This window comes from Lolium perenne, chromosome 2 (genome assembly GCF_019359855.2).
Source record: "Lolium perenne isolate Kyuss_39 chromosome 2, Kyuss_2.0, whole genome shotgun sequence".
NCBI lineage: Eukaryota > Viridiplantae > Streptophyta > Magnoliopsida > Poales > Poaceae > Lolium > Lolium perenne.
Genome location: NC_067245.2, coordinates 10303649 through 10323220, shown reverse-complemented (window position 1 = coordinate 10323220; position 19572 = coordinate 10303649). Strand labels below are relative to the sequence as shown.

At 40.8% G+C, this 19572-nt stretch overlaps 2 long non-coding RNA genes and 1 pseudogene across 2 annotated transcripts; 1 reads left to right on the top strand and 2 right to left on the bottom strand.

Moving 5' to 3' along the window:
- Positions 1-18470, top strand: part of LOC127328202 (protein ZINC INDUCED FACILITATOR-LIKE 1-like) — a 60319-nt pseudogene extending 41849 nt beyond the window's left edge.
- On the bottom strand, positions 6414-7891 carry LOC127331115 (uncharacterized). The gene is made up of 3 exons (XR_011751311.1): positions 7377-7891; positions 6849-7089; positions 6414-6736 (listed from the first exon to the last, which is right to left on the bottom strand). It is a non-coding gene; the product is annotated as an uncharacterized lncRNA (long non-coding RNA).
- On the bottom strand, positions 8555-10698 carry LOC139835952 (uncharacterized). Its single transcript, XR_011751312.1, has 3 exons — positions 10609-10698; positions 9975-10076; positions 8555-9391 (listed from the first exon to the last, which is right to left on the bottom strand). It is a non-coding gene; the product is annotated as an uncharacterized lncRNA (long non-coding RNA).
- Positions 18471-19572: the final 1102 nt, after the last annotated feature.

The following is a 19572-nucleotide window of genomic DNA, read 5'->3' as shown; positions in this document are numbered from 1 at the left end:
ATTTTCCTAATTGTATCCAATCCAACATGCACATGTTTTGACTGTATTTGGCTATTTGCTAGATTTCTTCTGTGCAGTGACCTGGCTTCGTTATTGGGCACATGATGTCTAGTTGCTTGGTTCATTGTATACATCATCGCCATGATCTAGTTTGGTTTGTTCTAGGAGGCATGTGGCTTAACTGGTTTCTTTGTTATATCTGCCCATGGTTCTTTCAAAATTATGTCAACAAGTCTTTGTTTGTTTGTCGTGTATTGTATTGCATTTTAACTTGTTTTGTCTTAGTTTCAGCCTGCAAAAAAAGCTGTAATGTCGTAGGGACAACCCATTTATCAAGTGTTGCGGTCATTTCACAGCAACAAAGTGACAAGTGGCACGTGCTCTCATTGGTCCACCGAGTCCAAGACACCAACCGTTCTTAAGAAATAGATGTACGAGGCTCTATTTTGGATTGCTTGCTATGTTATATCAGCTCAATGATGCTCTTGAAATTGGAGGTCTTTTATTGCATCATATGATGTTGTAACTTGTTTTATCTAAATTTCAGGCTTCAAATAAAGCTACAAAGCCAGAAGCAAGGGCCAATGCCTCAAGTATTGATGTTTCACAAAGCAGCAGTGAGAGTGCATATTGCTCGCATAGGCCCATGGTATCTATTGCTCAACTTAATCCGGCACAAAGAGATTTGGGGGATGCACTCCAAGAGGCAGTTGATATATTTGGGCGGGAAAATAAAGATGTCGATGAAATAATTGCCAACACACGCCAAGAGATACATGAATTGAAAAATAGGCAAACTTTGACAGAAAATGTTCTAAAGAATCTCCTATGCACTTGTCATGGTAAGCCGTTGTGATGTGTCCGGGAATTGAAGGTGTCTAAATAAACTTTGATTACGTTGTTCGGTCAAGTGGATCGCCGATGCCAATGCTGTAATTAATTACTGCTCAAAATTTCGTTCAAAATTTTCTGGTCTGTAATAATTGCAAATTTTGTTGTTGTACTAAAATTAGATATGTTCCATGTGGCTGCTGTATTTTGTGTGAAATAATATAATGATGTGTACTTCAATTAAACCATAAATCGGCTGCATGCTGAAAATTTGAATCGAGCGCACGTGTGAACTGTTTTTCTGCTCGTAATGCAATAAAGGCTGTTTCTTCGAAGACTATGAACATGGTAGCCCATTAATAATACCTTAATAATTATGCCTGCTAGCAAGATAGACGGTCCTTATTATAGTCAGGCATGCCAACTTGTATGATTAAAAGTAGTTCGTACACATTAAATCTACCATCTCGCATTTTTCTTTGTAATAACTTTTCTTTTTACACAACTCAAAACTTGTCATGCTAATATGAAATTCGAGATGGCAAAACATGGGAAAGATAAAGATATCTCTTTCTGCGAAATGCTGGGTTTTGAAGCCCAAGTCCAAGTCTTTCTCTGCTCAAGTTTTGGAGGAACAACTCCAAGTAGAACGAGTTGCAACAGCTATGCTAAGAACAAAAGTTAACATGTTGAGATCGAGATTAGAAGCATGTGATGCCCTATTGCACGAGGCCAATCAAGTTCGTTATAATCTTCCAAAGACTTAGAAAATGCCATAGATAATTGGAGATGAACACTACATAGTGAGTACATTGGTCTTGTGAAATGTTTCCTTAGAATAAGGCACCGTTCCTACTATTGTTGGTGGATGCATTTATCTGCGGTTGGGATCAACTTGGTAGTTGTTCCTGTGGATGTTATATAAATTAATTGCATAGCCTTTTTCAATCAGTTCGAACTTAAATGGTATCATAGCCTTGGTCTCAAGTTTGAATTGTCGAACGCGTGGTTTAATTTAATCTCAGTCGGGCGGCAAAATCTCCCACCAATCCTGAAATATTTCAAACGCATTTTTGATTGGGATTAAGAAGATAGGGACATAGATCCAGTGCCCCCACGTTCACAGGGCACATCAAACTTGAGATTAAATTATGCGTTCTAGTTCTATACAAAACCCAGTAGGAGGTTGAGCGGCAGCAGCTAGGGTTTAGTGTGGGAGGAGATGATATGCGTACGCTCCTGTTTATATAGGTCGGAGGCACGCGACGGCCGCTGCACGCGTGGCATCGCCATTCGCAGAGGTAGGTGACGACGCGTGCCACCCGAGGCATCGCCATTTTACGCGACCGCAGATCGCCGGGCGGCGCCGCTGAGAAGACGCATCGACGCTGGGTCACTGCCAAGCGGGCCCGACGAAACGTTCTCCAGACGCGAGCGGACACTTTACGCGTCCACGCAGCGTCCGCGACGGATCCAAGACACATATTTGGGCATGTTTGCGTCGCTGCGAACGGCCCAGTCACTATGCGTCGTCCCGCTGGAGTTTGTACCAGATACATTTTTGGCCCGGACAGATGCGCTCGGAACCGAAATCATCTTCTGTTCCCTTCTCTATTTCTTCAGGTTCGAGAGAACACAGCAGCTATTCAGCTCAGCAGAAATTAATCGGGTCACGCTGTTGCTTTCCTTGCCGTTGGATTGAAACGAATGGTGGATGGGAAGCCTCAGGTCACGTTGTGCCCTGTGAACGTGGGGGCACTGGATCTCTGTCCAGAAGATAGATCATGATCATGGTAGTGACCTATATTCAACGTGATGATGATTTGATTTTGCACTCGGCCTTGAACAGAGGTACTAGTACGGTGTCACAATTTTTTATCATTATACTTGGACGGTGGCCAAATTCAAAATCTCATAGCGGCAAAACTTGCCGCCCACAAAATACAAAAATTTCACACGCTTCCAAATTCCTATTCTACCCCTGTGGAGATGGCAGCAAAGTCGGTTGGTGGGGGGGGTCTGCTCGTCATTTTTTGGATCACCACCTCCCTAGCCCAGGAAACCCTCCCAAAAAAATACATTTCCTTCAGACCACCCACCGGAACTTCCCAAGTCCCTCTCTCCCACCTCCACGACCACCGCACCGGAACATCCCCGCCGGACTTCCCTGGCCTACCCGAGCCCTCGCGATCCTCGTCATCCGGCTGCCTGCCGGAGCCGCTTCATCGACGCCGTCATCAACCGGACCGGATCATCCCCGCCGAACCTCGAAACCATATGCTCATCCAGCAGTCTACCGCAGTCGCTTCAGCTGCGGTATCGTCCACCCCACCGGAGCCGCTTCGCCGGATCCGTCGTCCACCGCATCGTATCTTGCTCACCGACACCGCTGTGCATGAACCGGATCTGCTTCACCGGCGCCGTGCATGATCTAAACTCTTAATCTTGGGGAACCTGTTTGTGCTAATGACGCGCCGTTACGTTTTTGCAGATGAGATGAGTAACCATGAAGTGTAATGGCCGTCTCTCCAACCCCAAGTAGCACATGTAGCGTACTTCATCACCGGATCTATCAACCCCAGGAAGATCTCGTGACTCCCACGAGTGCTTCTCCTAATGTAAGTCCCTTGTTTTAGCGCCATGTTCTGGGTTCAGATGCTTGTTTGTCTGAAGCTCTTTTAGTTCATTCCTAGCTATGACCGTAACACATTGCTATTTTCTACTTCATTGCTAACTTTAAGCGATTGAACATTTTGGTTTGCATTCCCTGCTCTGTAGATGTAGCCATCATAACTTCATCTTGCTCAGTCGTTGTTACAAAATTTATAGGTATTATAGTAACATCCTCGCTATTATTTAGTTCATGGCCAATTTTAAGTAATTGCACATGTTGGTTCGCATTCCCTGCTCTATAGCTTTTGGCATCGTAACTTCTATATTTGGTTTACATTCCTGCTCTGTAGATCTAGCCATCATAACTTTATCTTGCTCGATCGTTGTTACAAAAATTATGGCCTGCTACTATGTTGTTTGTGCCAATTTTTTACTCCATGAACATGTTGGCTTGCATTCCCTGTACTACAGGTGATGCCATTTTTTGTATCTAGTTCATTGTAAGCTAACAAAGTAAGGACTTAGTTTGGCATGCTATCACTCTGCTATCTAGCCTGTAGTACAAATAAACTTGTCATACTACTAGATAATAATTTTGCGTGCCATCTTGTTCTTCAAAAGCTGCATTATTGACTTGTTTCTCTGACTTGGCATGACGCTCACATATGGAAAGCTGAACATATTGGTTTGCATTCCCTCTTATACAAGTTCACAGGTGATCCCACTATATTCTGTATCTGGTCCATCCTAAGCTCCAGCATTAACTATCCTCTATGTGTTGCTCATTACAAGTTTATATCCCGAAACATCTTGATTTGCATCCCCTTCACTATTAGTTCAGGAGTATTATTTAGTTCACGGCCAAAATGAAGTAATTGCACTTGGCACATGTTGGTTCACATTCCCTCCTCTTTAGCTTTTGCCATCGTAATTTCTATTTTTGGTTTACATTCCCTGCTCGTAGATGTAGCCATCATAACTTCATCTTGCTCGCCGTTGTTACAAAATTTATAGCCTGCTACTATGTTGTTCATGCCAATTTTGTACTCCCTGAACATGTTGGTTTGCATGGGACTCGACGTAGTAAGTCTCTGTTTCATTCTAACATGCTCTGTTATATTGGCTGTTGGTATGCGGCATGCACTCTTTGTTTGCTTATTGTGCGCATTACAATGATCTTGTTATAACGACGAAATGATGAGTTCCAAATTCTTTGGCAAACAATATTGTAGTGTCTTTGCCTTTCCATTGTTGCTGTCTTAACTTGTAATGTCTTTGTTTCGGATATAGGTGCTGCATGGACAACTTAAAAGATTGCCGGATCCCTTCATTGTATTGCTAGCTTTAATTACCATTCAATTTCTCTGGGTTCTGTAATATTTTTTCAATGCCTTGCAGCTGATGTAATATTTAGTTAGTTTTTATAGTTCTTTCGCGCATTTTTTCTTTGGTGCTTGTGGTTAGTGTGGCTATCCGACAGAAATCAATGCTGCGTAAATATTCTCAATATCTAAATCACGAATTCCCATCCCTTAAACGGCCCAATTAAGCGAAATCACATATGTGCCGGCCCGCAAAATCCTAAAGCGCCTATTACGCCGGCATATAAACAGCAACTAAACGGGATGGCCCACTTACTTATTGGGCCAGCCCACTTGATTTACTGCGGACCCCACACTTTTATTGGGCCGGCCCACTTGCTTTAAGGTGGACCCCACCCACTACTGGGCGGGCCCACTAACTAGTTGGGCCAGCCCAATTGCTTTTGTGGTGGCCCCCACATACTAAATGGGCCGGCCCTTTAAGACGAAAGTGGGACCCACCTGTGTTTTTGGCCCGGCCCACTATCTTGTTGGGCCGGCCCACTTGCTATATGGTGGACCCCACATACTAAATGGGCCGGCCCTTTAACTGGAAAGTGGGACCCACCTGTGTTTTTGGCCCGGCCCACTAGCGTGTTGGGCCGGCCCACTTGCTATATGGTGGACCCCACATACTAAATGGGCCGGCCCTTTAACAGGAAAGTGGGACCCACCAGTGTTTTGGGCTGGCCCACTATCTTGTTGGGCCGGCCCACTTGCTATATGGTGGACCCCACATACTAAATGGGCCAGCCCTTTAACTGGAAAGTGGGACCCACCGGTGCTTTTGGCCCGGCCCACTGGCTTGTTGGGCCAGCCCATTTGATCAAATGTGGACCCCACGTACTAAATGGGCCGGCCCGATAGCAGGAAAGTGGGACCCACATGCTTATTGGGCCGGCCCAATAACTTCTTGGGCCGGCCCAGTTGCTTTAATGTGGACCCCACTTTGTAAATGGGCTGGCCCGATACCAGGAAAGTGGGTCCCACATGTCTTGTGGGCCGGCCCTTTTGCCTGTTGACCGGTCAAACGAGTGCATTCGGCCCGGCCCACATACTCAGTGGGCCGGCCCATTAAAGTTTTGACCAGTCAACCTTAGAGGTTAGGCCCGGCCCACGTAACTAATTGACCAGCCCGGCTATATAGTTGACCGGTCAAACTAAGTCAGCTGGCCCGGCCCGCAAACTTAATGGGCCGGCCCGCTTAAGACGTGGCAGGCCTCGTGTGGGCCTACCATCTACCACGGGGTTTCAGCCGGTTAACGCCGTTAACTGCCAGTTAACGGCGTCTGCCACGTGTCAGTTTGCATGACGTCGGCAGTCAACGGGCTCCCGGAAACACTTGGGCAACGGTCCGATTTTCCGTGGCGGAAGGGCGCCCAAGCGCGACGGACCGAAAAAATCGTCGTAGGACTTTGCCTGACGCAGTTCCACAACAGAACCCATATCGTCGGGTTAGGCCCATAGGCGACGAAAAATACCCCTTAGCGGACGATTTTGAGACGTTGTCTATCAGAACTTTTCTTGTAGTGTATGCAAAACAGGTTAATGGAGACAAGGAAGCAAGATAAAACAACCAGATAAATATTGCAAGTTCAAAATCAGATACTGTACCATTTGTATCCAGAAGGCAAACTCTTCTGGTGTAGAATTTATCAGTTACAAATGTTGGAGAGTTGCATGGGGTCTGAGGTGTGGTGAAGCCTTCAATAATCCAAGTATACACTCCATGGTCATCAAAGGTGATGCTCTGCTACATACAGGTTTTCTGAAGTAGTATCTGTTGTTTTCACAGTGATAACCTTGATAAATTCTACACCAAAAATGCAACTGTCATCAAAGTAAATCCAGAAGGCAAACTCTTCAGCTTCTTAAGAGGAATCATGCAGATATCTTCTGAGAGTGGGTTCAAAGTCTTGAATGGTCGATAACTGCACATCAAATGGATAGCTTCAGTGTGTTAAAGAAACTTGTTGTTGAGCATGCTTTCTGTATACCTGGTCATATACAGAAATATTTTTGTAGAGATATTTGCAGCTGTACCTTCTTCGTAAGGACATAACTATTCTTTGAAGAGATATTTGCAGCTCTACCTTGTTGTTGAGCATGCTTTCTGTATATCTGGTCATATACAAAGAACTTGAAAACTGACTAAAATATTTGATGGAATGGAACCCCAGCACCAGTATCAACTGTCAGTGTATCAGGCCTAGCTTCTATTTGTCGATCGCCAACTGCAGATTTCCCATTACTTGCATCTTCCCCTCCAGCTCCAACTCTGAAGCTGAAAATATGCATTGTTCCTTTGTCAGTAGAGAAACCAAGGAACACACATTTGCACATTCATATGAAGCATTAAGAGAAACCAATGAAATAAATAAGGGATCATCTATGATGCATTACTGATAATTTTTGTTCCTTTTGATGCATTACTGTTTTTTTTTTTGTTCCTTTTAGTGTAGGTACGACAAGAGGAGATGGACCTCGATCTCAACTTGCCACCACAAATGGTGATTTATTTGGATCTTAACTTTAGTCCACACGAGGAAGAGGAAGAAGATGTACAAATACCCGAAGCCGAAGATGTAGAAATACCCGAAGCCATCCTAGCATGAGATCCAAGAGTGGAGTCAACCTATGTAATTGTGTCAAGCATGGTTTAAAAAGCGTCGCTTAGTCGTCGCCTAGGCGACGCCTAGGCGTCAAGGCGCTCCCCCTCCGCTTTGTAAAAACGGCCGCTTTAGGCGCCTAGGCGTCCAAAGCGCCCGCCTAGGCGTCGCCTAGGCGCCAAAGCGCCCTCCCTCCTTAAGGCGCCAAGGCGTCGCCTTAAAAACCATGGTGTCAAGTGTATATATGACATTAAGCAATTGTATATATGTGGTCTGAATTGGTGTCCTAACATTGTCCTATGTGTTCATTATATTCTGTACAAAGAAAGCAGGGACTTCTACTTACACCATGCCCAAGGAATGGTGGCCATTATATTCTGAATCGGTCTCCTAATAGCTTACCATTATATTCTGAATTGGTGTCCTATCATTAGTCTGAATTGGTGGCTCTCTACTTATACCATGCCCAAGGAAGCCCAGGTCAAGAGCGCGCTACCATGGTAAAGGAAAAAAAGGTCAGTTTTGATGCCATTCATAAACTTCAAGAGAATGGAGTGATAACAATAGAATACCTTGGTTTGCTTGAAATACTTCTTTGTTTCTCACTATTTCCATTGTTTCTGAAGTCTGACATCACAACCAATTAAGGGAGGTGCCTGAAACATGAATAGGAAGGGCACTTGCTAGTCAGCACAACATGATAATATCAGATAATGCGCCTCACCCAATCAGTTTGTGTATTACCTGATATAGTATGTAATGTGTGCATGTATGAAAAATATGAAAATAACACAACATAACATTGGAATCAAGGGAGCGTCCATCCCTTATTCATTCTCCTGGCTCATTATGTCAACCAAGGCCATAGCCAGCTAAAATTAGGATTTGAGCTGTCAATTACCTTATTTTTTTTTATTAAAATCCTGTTGTTCAAATTCTAGGCTCACCACTGGCTTTCTTGACTCAGTTGCTAATTCTACAAGGGAATCGGAATCCTTATGAAGAAGCACAAAACTTGTTCGTTTATGCACGGACTACTTTCCGTACTAAAAGTATTGTCAAGCATAGATGTCTCAAGTCAAGTAATTGATCTTTGATCAAATGTCCGATGTGTAAAATTATGCTGAAGATCTCACAACATACTGGTTCCTCTCTTTATTTCATACTGTAAAAGAAAGCAAAATAAATAGAAAAAGGGCGCTTGATATACTTATTGGATGCATTTTCGATGCTATATTTAGGTAATAAACAAAAGAGGCAACCAGCAGATCAATTATATGTGCAATCTAGGTACAGAATAGGAAGTATATAACTAATTAGCTAAAATGCCAAGGAATAAAATACATGATTATATGTCCACTAAAACCTTTGCAGCATAAACAATTTTTATCTTCATCTATTCTGTACATTGGTGGCTACATGTTGGCTATAATCCTAGAGGAGCTGAAATGTAACATGAATTAGAAACAGGAAGGGCTAGAGAATGACCCCAACCACACCCAGAGAAAGGAACAAAAGCAGGTTCTGCGAAAGAAATATCATAGGTAAAGAAGAAAAAAATCAAGGAAGGGAGATACAATAAATCATATTCTTGCTGGCTTGCAGCTTATTTTGAGTCACAGGGTTCTGGAGATAGATAAATGTATGCTCTTAAATCATGTTTACACAAAAGTAACAGAGAAAAGTTCTGTTTATCAGGATGGTCCATTCCAAAATCTATAAGCATAAGACACTTGGAAAGTGACCCCATTTGCCCTCATACATCTGTAGTAATGCCTCAGCTAAGGATGTAAACCATCCGAATCAAACATAACAGTGGGCTCACTCAATATCTTTTTCTCAGCTCATGACCCATCGCAGGAACACAGAGAAAGCAAAAATAAATGGGCAAGATAAATGCATACCGTACCTTCTAGCCTCATAAAGTCTCTGCTACAAAAATCAGACACTTAAAACTTGAACTTTCTTTTCTAACACCTGCAAATAGATAAAAAAGAATTAATCAAAGAAACTTGGCTCGCCTGTTAAACGTGTTGCAGTTCAGTTCTGATATTTTCTTCAAAACTAAAACACATGCTTCGTATTATTTACTCCTTAGTACAAAATCCTACCCCTGAAACATCCAACAAGAAAAAATGCACATATAGTTCAGCCTTCAAATAGCGTGAATTAAGATAATTAAGGGAGAGACAAATATAAGATATCTCTTTAATTAAGCCTTCGTAATATTGATCTTTAGAGGATTTCATAAATCGCCAATCAGAGAGCTCACAAGTCCTAAGCATACAACAATGGCGAGCAAAACAAAATGGGAAAGTAAGTTGCAATTAATATGGAGAAACACTGTAGTGTAAAATAATGGCGACTTCTCTGATCTTACATAAGAAAACATTCAGTTATAGGGATATGACAAATAAAATACCAAGGAATCACTTGAATGAGCATAACTTAAAAGGATACATATGTTAGATTAATCTCGTTCACAATCAAATCACAAAACCATGAAAATTTCAAATAACATAGTCTATGAAATAAGTAAATATTGAATAGAAAATTGTACCTTTGAACACTGCAAAAATTACATCTTTCAAGAAAGAAAGATGCAGAAATAATTAACCATGTCCTAATTAACCAATCAAGTTTTCAATCATGTGATTGTTGCCTGCAAATAAGAATAAAACCGTTCACAATTTCATCAACATGAACACAATGACCTGTACAATCCTACAAATCGGCATATGAGCTGAAAGGTTGTATTTATTTACAGCACTGAAATCTATGAACAAAAGCTATATAACTACAGTTTTGCAAAAACAGATCAGCAACTTGTTTTCTTCTCATTACCTAGCCCAGTTCATCAATACTTATTAATATGACAATTCAGTACCATTAATCTTACATGACTTCCAACAACATTCATTTGGAAACACCAAAGCCAACACAAAGCATGTACAATGGCTCCTGAATAGAGTATAACCTGGAAAAGAAACCAATTTAGGCAGATGCACCATGAGAATTTCATAAAAAAAGCAGTCCAAAATTTATTATTTTTGTATACAACATATATCACTGGAATATAAGCAAAGACAATAATTAATCTAGCATATACTGAAACAAATCTAAGCAGTGCTAGAATAAATAATAACATAAAAATGCAGGAACAAACTTCATTGTATTCACAAGAGAGAGATCACCTTGTTCTCCTTCATGAAACTCTTCCGTGAGATTCTTCATCAGATTTGCACATCCTGCAGCGGCATATCCACATCCTGCAGCGGCATATCCACATCCTGCAGCGTCCATCCACATCCTGCAGCGGCATATCCACAAAGTAGGTACATAAGATCTACAACACGTTGAAGGACCTGCAGAAGACTGTGAGGATAGATCCCTCACCATGTGCACCTCACCGCCATTCGCTGGATCTCGATGTAGACGAGAGGGAGGCGCTGCCTTGGAACCGCGTACCATGCTAGGACGAGGGAGAGAGGCGTGACGGCAGATGATGAAGAGCGAGGGCACGGCTGAGGGAGCGCGGTCGACACCGGTCGGCCTGCCACCAGAGCTCCCTACACCCAGCGCCACCCAAGCCGCCGCGCCACCTCCGTCCCAACGCCACTCCTCACTGCTCCTCCACCACCGTACCAGCGCCGATCCTCACTGCTCCTCCACCTCCGGTGCTAGGTAGGTCGAGGGAGAGAGGCGCGACGACGGCGGCTCGGGGTGAAGAACATGACAGAGACATAGTTGCGCATAGCCAAAAGAACATGGTAACCTTCAGTCAGTACGGATCTCAACCAGAGAAATAGAAAAGGAAAAAAGAAGGGCTCCATAACAAATGAGATTGGAAGAGAAAAAGAGCACCCCACTCTCAATCTGTAAGCCATTCAGAAAAAATGCCGGTTTGTTCCTTTCATTTCTTCTCCCAGCTCACAGTACCCAATTATATTTGTGCACATTTTTTGAAACTTCCACAAACAAATCACACTGAAAAAGAACACTTCATCAAAGCCAGTGCAGATCTCAGCCAACGAATGACCAACAAAAAAGAAAAGAAAAAGGAAGCTCAAAACTTATACAAACAAATCAGACCGAAAAAAACACCTCTAAGAGATTGAAGTGATTTATACATGATAAATGGTATCCGCGGATGAAGTGATGACCTTCTATGAGCACTTAATATTTAGCTAACAATCATATATCACTTCAACAAACAATTTGAAACTATGAAAATGGAGTGCATCGAATATGATCCAGCTCATGGGAGAAAATATAACTGTGCACGCACGAATCGGAAGTAAATGCAGCTGTTATGAACCTATTATGATATGATCCATTGACATAATCCAGGATGCATTTTTTTAAGGCAACAATGAACAAACTGAAAGAAACAATGAACCTCCCCTGGTCAGAAAATTGTGCATCTTCTTCAAATCATGCATGGGAAAATTCATCTGCAAGAGCAACTATATACTCACCACTCATTAGATGGCTCGGTGGCTCGGTGAGCACCTCAACGGAAGAATAGTTAAACCCTTACATACTAATATCATGTTTTGGTGGAGGAACATTTGGCAGGCATATGTCATCAACATATATGCAAGAAACTCTGTGTTTTGCTGAGACCATTATATACACTCAAATAATAATAAGAGGGTAAGGAAAGAAAGGAACAAATTTACAAAACAGGAGAGGAGATAGTAAGTCCACATATAATACTTTATTTTTCTAACCATATTGTATAGATTTCGACACCTAGAGACAGATAATAATTTGTGGGCCAGTGAAAGACATGACAAAACTTGAGACATTACAAAAATATTGGCTACCATAAATAACCAGAATACACGAAGCCAGCAGCCAGATAAATAATAGCGCAATAGGTTGCAGAAAGAACCGAGGACCACAAATGATGGATCAAGTAAATACAAAGTGACACGCTGAAGTCATATAATGAAATGAATAATAAATATTGCAGGGACAAAGTTAATTTCAAAAAAGAAGGAGCCTACCAACACTTCCTTATAATTCCCAGGAGTTGTTGGTCCGTAATAACATGGAATTCTTGTCTGAAGAAAATGCCTTACATGATTATCTGTGGGTCGATCATGCTTGCTGCACAAGGAAAAAAGGAGCTTGTCATCCCAAGGAATAACATATTTTGATAAGCAAAGACAAACCTAAAGAAAGATTTATATGATTTACCTTATCATGCAACTAATATCAGCTGGAAACCCGCCTTCTCGCCATCAGGCACTCGTATAGTAGACTTTTATGCATTGAAACAGTTTCATAGGTGGAGGAAGTTCGCGTGAAGCACATCACAGAGCCACAACCTTGGATTGTACATAAATTTAACTGCAGACAGAGCCAGATGAGCTGCAGATGACTCAAGATCACAGCTACTATCCAAGTTGTAAAATGACAAGATAAAATTCAGTCATTAATTGAGACAATCTTGACATGGCCAAAATTACATATTGCATGGTTTACTTACAACGCCTTTAGTTTAGACTACCCAACCGAAGAAGTTAGTTCCTATCCTCAGCTCTTGTACCTACAGAAAGATAATCCAAGAGTAAGTAAATAAGTAATAGAGAAGGCATAACTTAGCTCCAAGCCTTTTTTTAGCAGTGGTAAATAAATGTTCCAGCCTAATTATGCCAATCATCATATCCTCACAATTGATCTGCAAGAATCACATAGAGTTCCACAAATGAAAGAACTATATAATTGGTCAATCCCCATTCACAGGAATAGGAATGAGGAGCTCACACAGGTGAGCCTGGAGACATCTTTCCTGCAGCTGCCTCTTAGACAGTGAATCTGCTGGACGACCAAACCCTAGCAGCAAAATAAATCAGGGAAGAACAGGAATCAGAAAGAGGAGCAGAAAGAGGAACCCGCTTGCAAGGAATAAATGAAAAAAAAACTCACCCTCTGCAGCCGTCACGCAGCGCACCGCCATCCACGAGATGTGGGGATCCCCTCGGCTCCGATCTCCGCAGAGGCCGCCGCCGTCCAACCGCTGCCGCCGCCAAGCAGCCGAGGGTGGAGGGCCTGTAATTCCGGCCCGTCATCGCTGCTCCCTTCCGCCGCCTGTTCCCACGTACAGCCGCCGCTGGCGCTTGGGCGCTCCGACCAGATGCGCCGTCGCGCGGCCTGTGACCGCGGCTACCCCATCCAGCCGCCGGTGTCGATGCTCCCTGCCGCCGCTGGCGCTCGGGCGGCTTTGCCGGCGATGTCCGCTCCGGGCCGGCCGGTTCCCCCAGATGCGCCGCGGTGGCGTGGACTTCCTCTGTCGTCGTCTTCCTCCCGCATCCTCTCCCAACACGGCGGCGAGGGCGCTCGTGGCTGAGACTTTCCATCCACCGATGCAGCGCATCGCTGGGGACGGCGTAGGGGAGGAGGTGCAGGTCTGGGGACGGTGAGGTGAGGCGATGAAGCGGCGGATTCGGGAGGAGGCGTGGATTGGGGAGGAGGGGAGGAGGCTCTCGTTGGCTAGGTTTTCACAGTGTTTCATTTTCTCAGCGACGCAAGCATGGACGCTCGCTGTCTCAGACAAGCTGCCCCGAGCACGCATGGACCCATATGTCATGCACTCAAAACAAGCAGCTGCAGGTGACTAAGAAATAATCGGATCGGACGGCTGAAAGTAAAAGTGGGGTTGAAGTTTTACTGTCGCAGGGTAAACGAGCGATGCAGATTCATTTGCCCCTTTCAGAGCCTCCTGGAGACGAGTAGCGTAGCATCATTTATAGGAGTAATATACTTCATGGTACGAAGAGTTATTGTAACAATTCAAAAACTTATCTCTATTACATGCAGGTCGTTTATTGTTTATTTCATACCCACTATAACCAATCATGTACTCACCGTTCTTATGGTATGACAGATCAGAGACTTGGGAGTCGCAAAGCACGAACAAGACATTGGGTTCTATGCAGGTTTTGTTGGTGAGCATTTTCCATTTGAATTGATATAAATACATAGAGTAGGATGCTATAACTATTTCATAAATAAGGCAAAGTCTACAAGTATATTCAATAGAGCAGTAGACCTTAATAGCGCTATAGGACAACTTCTAGTTTCGATTATTATTTTCTGATTATATACTATATGTATCCAGGTGGTACTTATTACCTTGCAAGAACCTTTAGTTCTGTGCCATGGGGCATGTTTGCTGACAAATATGGAAGGAAGCCTTGCATTCTGATCAGTATTCTCTCTGTGTATGGCAGATTATGTTGCATCATTAGAACATATTCCATACACTATTTAAATAAACCTAACTAAATCATATTCAACTTCTTCCAATGTCCCAGGATCATATTTAATACACTCTTTGGCCTTAGCACGACTTACTGGATGGCAATTGTAACGAGGGGGCTACTTGGGTTACTTTGTGGTATGTTAGGGCCAATCAAGGTATTTGTGAGTGTTAGAGATTAATGCAGCAAATTCTACTTACTTTTTCAAAGCTCATGATTGCATATACATTCCAGGCCTACGCTTCAGAAGTCTGCAGGAAAGAACACCAAGCTCTAGGAATTTCTCTTGTAAGAATAATATGTCTTCTTAAGTAGTGTTTTCGACTATCAGATTCATTTTTTTTTTAATAAAGGCCAAACGTTATCATGTTTATATCACTAATATTATTAGATACTTGTCCGGCATTGAATCATAGGTTACATCTTCACGAGCAATGGCTTTTGTTATTGGACCGGCTATTGGAGGATTTCTTTCACAAGTGAGGATCAGGGGCCTTTGAGTATATTTTTTTGAAATACAGAACTATCCAGGCATAATTCCCATTGCAACTTAAGCATTATATCAAACTAACATAAGTTACAACAAGGAAATGTAGAACATGCATAAAATGGTACTCCAACAAGTCATTATTTCAGCAGATATAATTATTTGTAGCCATGATGTAGAGCTTGGAAGTAATATATCATCTACGAGTTGGCGCAAAATAAAAGAATATACCAATAGGTCAACAACTTTCACAACATAGCCACTTACAGAGAATTGTAATGTTCAGAAATTGTTTAGTCAAAGTGAGTCTTCACAGAGATACTTAACTATTCAAAGTCATAGCATAATTTTTGTTGAAATTCTGAAAATAAGCTCTCCCCTTAGAAACTAATTAGTTATCTTGTATGCTAACAACCATTGTGTATATTTAAATCTTGTTTCAGCCTGCAAAGAAGTACCCCAGTATTTTCACAGAGGAATCTATATTTGGAAAGTAAATAACCCCTCAACTATTTTCCCGACATAAGTATTTTTACACCACATATGCCATAAGATAACCTTTCAACTACATGTATATTTAGGTTTCCATATTTTCTCCCTTGCTTCGCCATATCAGTCCTAGCGGCAGGAGCATGTATTGCATGCATTTGGCTTCCGGTATGGGCCCACTACATCTCCATATGGTTCTTTTTATTTGACAACTTCTATGGGGGATATTCACTTTGGCTCATAGGAGCATTTGCTCCCATTATGTGAATCAACATTTCGAAGTGTCAAAAAATTCTAAAATAAAATTTTACATGTACATCTACACATTTTATGTTCGTACACAAGTTTTTAAAAAAAAACTAAAAAAATTTGTGGCTCCTATAAAAAAAGCCAAATTTTGATGCTATAACATAACTACGTACAGGACATTTTTTTGTCTTTTTTGTACACGCCACATAAAATGTTGTTTCTCCACGAAAACTTGTGCACTAACATAGAATGTCATGATGTACAGCAAAAAAATTATGTCAGAATTTTTTGTCATTTTTAAAATTATTTTTTAATTATTTTGTATAATGGGAGCATTTGCTCCTATGAGCCAAAACGCCTCCTCCCTTCTATGGTTCTTTCTCTACCATGAATTACTACTTAATAAATGCTTTATTTAGGAAACTTTGCATATGCATCATGATGACAATGTAGAAGATATTGATACAATGGAGGCACAAGTTACTAATTCAAGCGTATTGGAATATGGGAAATATGAACAATGTAAATCAATAAGAACGATATCTACAAAGAGCCTGCTCAAGAACTGGCAGTTGATGTCAGCAATAATCCTCTACAGTGTGTTTGCTCTCTATGATGTTGCTTATAGTGAGGTAAAGCTTTATATAGCGGAAATTCAATTCGGCTCCCGGGTGCGTATGCTCCCTCTACCAACAAAACATATTTTGAAGTGTGAAAAAAATTTGATAAAAAATTATACATGTACATCTTCATAATATATGTGTGTGCGTCAAGTTTCACGAAAAAATAATATTTTTTGTGGCCTATGTAAAAAAGAGAAAACTTATCAGGTGAAAAGCATTGTTTGTAGCACTGAATTTTGTCTTTTTTACACACGTCATATGATAAGTTTATTTTTTATGAAATGACTTTCTGAACGCGTAGCACATGAAGACGTACGTGTGAATTTTTTGTTTATATAGTACTATTGAACATATCAACAAGATTTAGTAAGGAAATAGGTGTGTATTCACCTTATCTCTCGTATATATAACAACCAAATGAGGGAACTGAAGCAATTTCACATATTTACGTAAATTCCATCTCTAGATATTTTCGCTCTGGGCTGTGAGCAACAGAAAGTACCGTGGATTGAGTTTTACATCTCAGGATGTTGGGATTGTCCTAGCTATATCGGGTATGTTTCCTTAGACAATATAATATGTTCATTATGCAATATAGTCTAGACAGTCATTATAAAATGATTAAAATAAACACTTACATATCATATTTCCTTTACCTATTACATGTAGCACTGGCTTTGTGTTCCTTTACCTTATGAGAATATTCATTTTATCTTGTAGGCTTTGGTATTTTTGTGAATTAAGTTTTCTTTTATCCATTCATCGCAAAGTATGCTGGGTTAATGAAGCAATTACGCTATGCAACGGTATGCAACAAAAACACCTTATGCCAATAAGCTTCTTTAATATGGTAAATCAGTTATACCAACTTATCCATTCATGGCTAATTTGTATGGTATGGAGCTCAAAGTAGTCATCAACATAGCTTCGCTTCTAAAAAATATATTTTCGGTACATCAGATTTTATGTTAGGAGCATAGAAATTTCGATATTGTCATTTGCTTCTTCTTTGAATTTTAATAATCTAGATTATGGGTGATCTTCAGTGGGTTGGGCCAAAAGTACAAACCCATCTAGTACAAAATATCACACCCCATTGTTCATGTTAGTTATATCCTATATAACCATGTTGACCATGTTAATGTGGAGAGCAATTATATTTTCTACCAACTTGTTGGTGACAGTTTTGGGGCTCTTTAGATATACCATATTTGAGCACATATAGTACAAATTATATTAAATTAATTTAGTATCCTCATATAAAAATAAGTAAATTTCCATCTGCTTAATAGTCAGTTTTTATTAACATATTCATACGTATCATCTAAATGAAACAGACTGCAATTACAGTTGTTTGCAACATTCTCCAGAACAACGCAGTGGTATGTACACCAATTCTATTTTCTAGATTCAGTTGTCTAGTTGCATTCATTTTGCTTTCTTGTTATGTTGTAACTTTTTTCTGATGAAAACATGTATAGACACAGGAACAAAGAGGTCTAGCAAATGGTATCGCTGTGACACTTATGTCACTCTTTAGAGCAATAGGTCCAGCAGCAGCAGGGACATTGTAAGTACAATGTTTCTTTTCTTTTGTGAGTTAGAATTCTTCTAGGTTTTATGTTTGGAAAGTGTGCCTCCCAATAATCAACTTGTTGCTTGCCTTTTCCTGTAGATTTTCTTGGGCCCAAAAGAACATAACAGGGTTATTCTTATCTGCTAAATTCATTGCTCTTCGAACCATGCAAATCACATTTGTATTTATAGCACTTCCTTCATCATGAATGGGAAACATATACACATTTAAGAGCATATACCGTTTTTTCATGTGATATGCAGGTGATACAATCCTTTTCTTGTTGCTAAATGTGGTGCCACTAATCGGGCTCTTGTTGACGTTCAAGCCATTTTTCTCTCGGTCAAGTCCAGTGAAATGAGGCTCTTATAGTTACGTTCATTTGTAAGATGTTTGGCTCAGCTCTATTCAGACTTGGAACGTGATTACATTAGGAGTATTGTTGGAAAATGTTTGGCTTATAATTGGAATCTAATTCGAGTAGATATATGTTTTTTACTTAGTAGACATTTGTTGGTGGAAGGTATTTCTCTACGTCTCATTCTTTCATCTCTCAACATACCTCTTTGCTCCACATACAACCTTCAAGAAGCAACAATATGTTTTTCATTTCTTGGTCTCAGGTACAATGTTTATGTAATGTCCCAGACTTAGGTTGTTGAAAATCTTGATAAAGGAATCAACAAGGTAGTTATAAACGTAGCTTCCACGTGTATCGTGAAGCATGCTACTCCCTTCGTCCCAAAACGTAAGACGTCTAAGGATTAGTCAAAAGTTAATAATTTTTAAGTTTGACCAAGTTTATACATAAAAATATAAACATTTACAATACTGAATCAACATCAATAGATTCACCATAAAATATATTTTCTTAATATGTTCATTCGATATTGTAGATGTAAATATTATTTCTGAAATATTTGGTCACAGTTAGTAAGGTTTGACTTTTGACCAATCCTTAGACATCTTATATTTTGGGACGGAAGTAGTATGTACCATGGGTTGATCAAGATGTGATTTACACTATCTGATTCGAAATTCTAACCATGCGAATTCACTTAAAAGTTAGCCAGTTCTGTAATATATATCAAGAGATTGAGAAGTGAGATTGAGATACCAACTAGGATAACAAGTAATGAATGTCCTTGCATATGCCACATTCTGTAGGTTCGCCGGATGACTTTATGATGATCATTTCGCATAGTACATGTTTCTATCAAATTTATGCATTATAATTATGAAATAGTGTACCTCTCTTTTTCTTTACTTTTTAAAAAATAACTATTTGAGAAGGATAAAGGAGTAATAAGAACTTGGTCCACATTTTTTGCTACATTTATGAAGATTTATCACCTTGATCACGTTCCTTATCCGAACTGAACACAACTAGATGAAAGACTTAATTCTGAACCCTAAGAGGACATCAGACAATGGTATGAGTGCGGACGCACGCACCAACACTA